Raw genomic sequence first — 7,844 nt, 5'->3', positions numbered from 1 at the left:
GTGATCCCATCACCCAGGGTGCCCCGGATGTTCTAGCAGACGACGGAGCAGACGACGGCGCAGACGACGCTGTTGACGGAATGAAATTTCGTTTGCTGCCAGCTAAAATCTCTTAATTGCGACAAAACGGGCAAAGAAATGCACCGTACCTCAAGCTGGTGCATATCAAGGATATGTTGGACGTGAGCGGTAGGACTGAGAGCAGCTGCGATGCATTACTTTGACTGACGCGGGCATGCTCGACGGAGATTTACACGAAACTGAGAGCTTAACTGCGACCCGTACAAGCGGATAACTTTGATATCAACTGCTTTGCGAATCTACGCCGATAGTTGCGTCACACTTTAGCTGATATGCAACAGCGGCTCGCACTCGCCGCATCTTGTTCGCGTGTACTTTCACAATTGAGCAAGAGCCCAAATGGAAGCCGATAGAAGCAACTGTGTTTTCGAGTTCAGATTGTTCCGCGAAATACGAGCAGCTTGTTTTAGCACGCACTCGAATTGTAGTTCTCAGCCAGTGCGTCACGAGCGGTGACGATGGCCTCGATGACGAGCGTAAGAATCACCTTAAGGTGGCCGCAACGAAGCCGGTATCCCAAGCGTATATGTGCGCTAAAAGTTGTTTACCTGTGCTGCAAACGTGGGCTCAGTCGCAGTCCAGCCGCTAGCTGCTCAGTTTTCCAGCCTTGCGAGCCCAAGTCGCTAGCTGCTGAGCATTGAGGGAGCCGAGCTTTCAGAAATGACACTGCCCGCGAGCGCGCCGGGCGACAAGTTTGCACTGCTCCCTGGATGTCGTATTCGTCGCTAAGCCTGGCAGGTTTCATATCGATGCCAGAGCTGAGAGTGCTTTCGAACTGGCTAGCGCTGAGGTGCTACTCTCTTCACTGTACGTTGTACTGTGAACCATGTCTCGTAGTGAAATAAAGATATGCGCGGTTTCCGCGCTAACGGTGACGTCGAGGACGAGCTTAATAAACGCTGTAAGGCAGCAGATATTCGATGCATATATGTGTGCTAAATTTGTTCACCTATGCTGCATGCAAACGTGAGAATAAAGTCTCGCTCAGTCGCAGGACAGACGCTCGCTGCTCGATTTTCCAGCTTTGCCTGCTCAGTTCGCGAGCTACTGAGCCAATCATTGAGCGAGCAGAGCTTTCGGCAACGACGCCGCCCGCGGGCGCGCCGGCCGACGAACTGCGCGCTGCTCTCTAGCTACCCTTGTCGTCGCTAAGCTTAGCCGATTGCACATCGACGCCTAAGCTGAGTGCGATTCGAAACTGGCAAGCACTGAGGTGCTACCCTCGCCACCGTTTTACTGTGAGCCCCGCGTCATAGTGAAATAAGCTCGGTTTCCGCGACCCCTTCAGGAGCAGAGCTAGCAGAAGCCAGGCGAGCTGCAATGGGCAGCAGAAGCGGCTGTGGGAGAAAATTTGTTTTGCTGTTATCACTTCTACCAACAACTCGATATTGGCTAACGATACTCTATCCCAGAGCTTAGTAAATGGACGTGAACAAACAATACCAGTGAATTTTTCTGACGCCGGCTTCCAGGCTGGCAGGCCGGTCCCGAGAAGAGCGCCCTTACGCTTGCATGGCAGTGGCGCACGTCAAAACCGCCCCGACATTCTACTCTTCGCTCAGGTTGTCGTAGCACACTGTTAATAGCGAGGGACCAGAACACTTTAGTGGACCGAGCGTGAGGGACCAGAACACTCTAGAGGACGAGGCGCGAGGGCGCAGGAGACTGAACCAAAGCGCGCGATCGACTGACGTCAGTCCCAAGACTTCTCATTTCACGTGAGAATCAAACGAGCAGGCGAGCTGCAGGTCACTCTTGTAGGTGTGAGGAAGTGTCGTGGAGCTGCTGCCCGATCGCAAGCGACTGCTGGCCGCATGGCCTTTGCTATTGCGAATGTGAATGGACATTAAACGCACGTTTACAGTAGGGAGTCACAGAGTTCGCGCGAGTTAATTAGGCCCCTTGGTCACGGAGGGGGAGCCCCGAACTAATACATCCTCATGGGGAAGTCACTCACTGACCGAATTCTTGCGGCGCGACTTCATGTCGCAGAACTCGCCACCCAATCCTTGGCGTCGCGGGGTAACGCCACGTCGACTGACAAATATTCGGGTTCTTGCTCCTCCGGGAAATTACAGCGAAGGCGCGACGCAACGGTCCACGCGCGCGCCCTTTCTAGGCGTCCGTGTTCAAACACGCTCAAGGCTGTACTGGGCCTTAGGATTCGTACGCTGTTCTCCATATTTAGCGAGATGGTTGTGTCACTGTCATGAAATTTTCAATGGAAGCAATGAACGAAGTCGTAAGAATATATATATATTTTTTTCATATTTTATGATGATCTTGCAGCATGCGCGGCTAAAAACTGAAACGTGGAAACTTGATATGGGAGTCGCCTTGATCATTTATACAGGCAACAGGTCATGCGTGCGTAACATACATGCTGCCTTTGTGATAGCAGGACGATTACTGCGAGTAATCTTCCAGCTTTTTCGCCATCAGGTTACTCTCATTACGTGACGTTAAGCGACGCGTATATGTGACCTTAGCCTTTTCTCCGCATGTGGTAGTGGGTACAGTATGTTGCGAGACGCACTGGTCACAGCAGCCACGAGTACACTGACCTTCAGTAGCGCTATTCGTCATGCTCGCGCCGGATGGAATGAAGACGCTCGCGTGGCTCGCAGCATGCCACTACCGCAAGCACTGCCTCATTCACAGGCACCGCTAGCATTCTCGCTGGTGCATATGCTTTCTCTTGAGCATGGTCTTCTTTCGCTCACACTGTCATGTGCGAACTGAAGGGAAAATTGATTGCGAGCGGCGCCTCCCATCCCCGCCAATTTTCGTGCGGCCGGTAGCTAGGTAGGGAAGCGAGTTGCAAACTCGAGTCGCGTTTGTGAATTAACACTTCATTTAATTCCCTCGATGATCGTCGCCAATCGATCAAAGCAAGTCGCATCGTCTTCGTGGCTCGCCAAAGTGCAAGCGATTTAACACGAAATTGGTGAATGTCCGCCTATCACTATCCCACGATGGCGCTACAGAAATTCGAGATTTCTGTAGAAAACCACAATTACCATCGACTGCAACCTCTAACACGACACTTGCCTCGACAGATATTTGTCCCAAGACAGAACCCACGACAGATATTTGTCCCAAGACAGAACCCACGACAGGTATCTGTCGCAAGACAGACCCACGACAGGTATCTGTCGCAAGACAGATACCTCGACAGGCTGTAGTGTCCCGCGACTGAACCCGCGACAGGCAACTCTGTCGAGGCACGCAGGCCCTGTCGCGCGGCACGACTCTCCCTGTCGCACGACAGCACCTACGACAAAAACCTGTCGCGCGACAAATCCTGCGACAGGCACCTTCTGCACACTACAAAATACAGGAATGATGACTGTCGTGCGACAGAACCCACTACAAACACTTTTGTCGCGAGAAAGAACCCACGACACGAGCCCCTGTCGCACGACACAATGCACTACAAGAGAGCTTGTCGCGCGACACAAAATTTTGTCGCGCGACAGATACGCGACAAAAAATTCTGTCGTGCGTTTTGATCGGGTTGAGCTTGTTAGTTTTATAACTTTTTATGCCTCAGTTGAAATTTGCGTGCTTTCCGGTCGTAAGTCCTAAGTACGTCCGTGATTCAGTAAAGTGGAATACTGACTAACAGCCCTAAGCTCCAACCATTTGTTCCTGGTTCTGAATTCATTTTAGAGCTCATATCAATGCTAATTTCAAAATTCGGCTGAAGCTCAAAAGATCGGCAGTTTAAGAAATGCGGCAACATGGCGCTGAGTTGTGCGGATAATCAATTTTTTTTTTTCAAAATCAGTGGATCCTGCCGTGGCGTTTTTTACACAACTGGGGGCAGTTTACAACAAGGCAGCTTCCAACAATGCGACATAAGAGCAAGAAACGTGTACCATATGATGAACTCTCCAAATATTGCGATCCGCATGTGGGCAATTAAATGTGCCTTACATGTTCGCTCTCTTAACTGATTGGCTTTGCCGTCTCATACTGTTCGCGATTATCTTGGTCGCTCCCAAGTGAAGTATCAGGAAGGAGTTTTTAATGCGTGTAGTTCTGAAAGTTCCGACGACGTTCACGGCCGTCATCCTGTAGCGGGCACGCAGAGGCCGCAGGAGCAAATATATTTTGAAAAATAGTTATTAGTAGATATCCGCATCCCAGTAGAAGATTATTCGATGACTGGGCGTGCTTAATTTCAAAAATCTCTGCGAGATTTCATTGAGTGCAGTTTTCCAATCTGACCAAAACCTTGACTGACCTGGAAGCCGCTAGCTGCTTCTAGCTAGCTACAGTTCCTTACCACTTGATTCAAAGTCCCATGGGCAATAAAAGGCTGTAAACTGTTGACGTAACGTTGAAGTTATAATTGCGTTATCATTAGATAGGGCATGTGCAGGCGGAAATGGCGACCGCCGTTAGGCGTAGCGCCTGCAAACCTTGTGAAATTATCACAACCTGCCCACCGGTAGTTAATGATTGCAAGCGAGAGTTTGCTCGGGATGAGCAACCTCAGTCTCACGAGCCCCATCGATGGCTGTGTTTGAAGCAGCCACTTGATTGGGCAGTGGCGCATCGCTTAATCGCTGCACCAGTGCGCTAGGGAGGGTATGAGGACTCCCTGGGATCCATGAATGCAAAGCAGAGAATTACCAATTCCGCATATATGGGCATTGACCCATTAACGCTATCGCGTCATGCCGTTAAGGCGGAGCTGCAAAATATTCAGCAGCAACAGAACATGCTAGTGTATTCAAAAGAACCACCGAGGATAACCTGAGAGTTTTGTTATGGGTTCCACAGCTGCGTGGGTGTTTCTAAAATGTTACCGTAAATACAAAAACCTCTGCCCACAAAACCCACGAAAGTTCGTTATATTAGAGGTTAACACACGAAAGCGTGTTACATCCGAGGTGGTATATATAAGCTTAACCCACTAAAGGCCGTCATATCCGAGGTGGCATACCAAGGTCCTTTACATCTCAGGTAGTACACTAAGTTCGCATAGGTAGCTTTCCAAGTTCGTTCGTAGCCCAGTGGGCAGGTTAGCACATGCCCACCGTGGCAGGTGGACCATGCACCTGGCACTGGCTACTGACAGACGGCGCTTGCCATTTACGTTTGCACTTACCCTTCAAATGCTAGCGCATTATTAATAAGCTTAAAATCATTGCGGGACTCTTAAGCTCCATTTCAATAGCATGGCGTGATAGCGTTGTGGGCCTCTTGGTAGTCTGGAGTACTCTTTGGCTATCAGTTGGCAGACACAGTGATTTTCTACCTTATATATATAGCTCGCGGGAGTCCTCATACCGTTCCTAGCGCAGTAGAGCAGCGGTTACGCGATACTCCACTGCAATGGCAGGTGTCTGTTTGAAATACAACCAACGGTGGGGTTTTTGAGATTAGTGTTTCTCTCCCCGAGCAACCTCTCGCGACCAGTCATTAATTTAACTGCCACCTACCACGGGGTGTAAGTTTGCTCACAATCTGATGGGCTGGTTGCTATGACGTCACAAGGTCCCGTGACCTAGGTGGCAGCCGAGCAGCCGCTTTTTCGCAACAAAGGACATTCCATTTCTTCCCATCACCGTCCTTAGCCCGCGCTGTAATCACGGGTCGGACCATCACATTCCTACTGTGCAGTGAAGCAGAGCATTAGATTAAAAGCCGCTGAGTACGCTTCGCGAAACAGTTCTCTAAAAAGATGCGAGCAGTCCAAGGTAATGATACCTGTTTCGATTGACTGAGCTTGTCGCCTTCTGCTCGCTTCCTTTTTTCTTTGGCTGCGCTGATTGCGCTTTTAGCGGTCGTGTCTTGGGGAGAGTATATTTTCTCCATGAATTCGGCCCTGGCTTCTCTTCTGCAGCGGTGGAGGTTGGGGGTCCATGTTCCTTGGTGCTACCTTACGGGACTTGCGAAGGCCGTCGGGGTTCATTTCTGTCCTCGTCATTTCTCGCATCTGCTCGTGGTATCGGAATCTCTGTAAGAGCCCTCTTCCAGTCGTTGTCTGCAAGAGCTTGAGTTTTTGCGACTCAAGCTGCGCATCTTGTAGCTCCTGAAAGGTGTTTTGCAATCCCAGGGCAATGAGTTTTTCAGTAGACGGGTCGCGCGGTAGTTGTAGCGCTGTTTTATACGCTTTGCGTAGCCGGACATCTACTTGTATTTCGGTTTTGTTGAGGCACTGGTAGGGTAGGCTGTACGTGATTCGGCTGAATACCAGGTTTCTGACTAGTTTTAGTGTGTCCTTTCACGTATGCCATGTTGCCTGTTGGTGATGCGGGTGTTGGTGATGCGTGCGACTTCTTAATGGTTAATTGGATTATTGGGGCGTACCGTCCCAAAGCGACTCAAGCTGTGAGGTACGCAGTAGTGAAGGGCTTCAGAAATTTCGACCACCTGGGGTTCTTGCACTGACATCGCACAGTACATGGGCCTCTAGAACTTCGCCTCCATCGAAATTCGGCCGCCACGGACGGGATCGTACCTGCGTCTTTCGGGTCAGTAGCCAAGCGCCATAACCACTGAGCCACCGCGGCGGCGCGTGAGACTTGGAGCGTTGTTGCTTTGAGCAAGGTGGAAGTGTGAGCACTGCGCAGGTTGGATTCCTAAGATTCTTACAGTTGTCCTTTCCGGTATGGGCGTGGTAGACCTTGAGTTTCAGGTCCTCGCTGGTTCGGACGGTCCGGTTTTGCTTGCCTTTTCATACTCGCAGCAGTTCCAATTTCTCGGTCGAGCATGCCAGTCCTCTTTCTGCGAGGTATTGCTCTACACAAGAGGCCGCTTCCTGTAGCCTTTCTTCCTTCTCTCCGAGGGAGCCCGTGTTTGTCCAGACTGTTATGTCGTCAGCATAAATGGCATGCCCGATGCCTTCGAAATTCTCTAAATTTCAAGCTAGGCCTATCATGGCTACACTGAAAAGTAGGGGTGAGATAACTGACCCTTGGGGTGTTCAATTGTTTTGAGTGCAATCTTTTCCGATAAAAGGTCTCCTATGCCGATTATGGCGGTTCTATCGGACAAGAAGGCTTTGACGAAGCCGTGGATCCTGCAACCGCAGTCCAGGTCGTCTAGGCTCGTAAGGAGCGCTTCGTGGCTGACGCTATCGAATGCCTCCTTGACATCAAGGGCCACTATGACATTTTCATCTGTTCGGGGCACGTTTCGCAGCACATCTTGTATTTGGAGGAAAACGACCAGCGTCGAGAGTTTTCCTCTGAATCCGAACATCGTATGGGGTACGCAGTCGTTATCTTTGATGTAATTTTGTAGTCTTAGAGTAACCACCCGTTCGTAAAACTTGCCAAGGCCCGAAGTGAGCGAGATGGGCCTAGGGTTTTCAATTTGGAGCTTTTTGCCAGGTTTAGGTATAAATATTACTTCGATGTGTTTCCAGTCTTCGGGAACCGTCTCCGCCTCCCAATGTTTGTTAAAGGGAGACTGAAGCACTTTTTCTGAAAATCGGGATGGCAGCGTCATCCTATAGTTTTTCATGCTGTATACTGGAATATCGCATCCAAATAAGGCAAAGACAAGCGCGAATTGCCTTTTTTAGCCGAAGTATGCGGCCTGTGCCGCGGGGCACGCCGCGCAGCGCGCCGCCGCCCGTGATTGCTCAAGAGAGGTCGTGACGTCACTTTGAGGACTGGAGAAGCTGCCGATGCGGATCCGGCGCTGCGTTGAGTGCAGATCGCAGCTTTCCGTGTCGTTGTAAAAGCGAATACGGCGACTATCTTTTTTTACTGACCCCCGAAGAAAACGATACTACAGTTTGC

This window comes from Amblyomma mixtum, unplaced genomic scaffold (assembly GCF_055824585.1).
Source record: "Amblyomma mixtum isolate Tamu unplaced genomic scaffold, ASM5582458v1 scaffold_51, whole genome shotgun sequence".
NCBI lineage: Eukaryota > Metazoa > Arthropoda > Arachnida > Ixodida > Ixodidae > Amblyomma > Amblyomma mixtum.
This window is presented reverse-complemented; position numbering follows the sequence as displayed.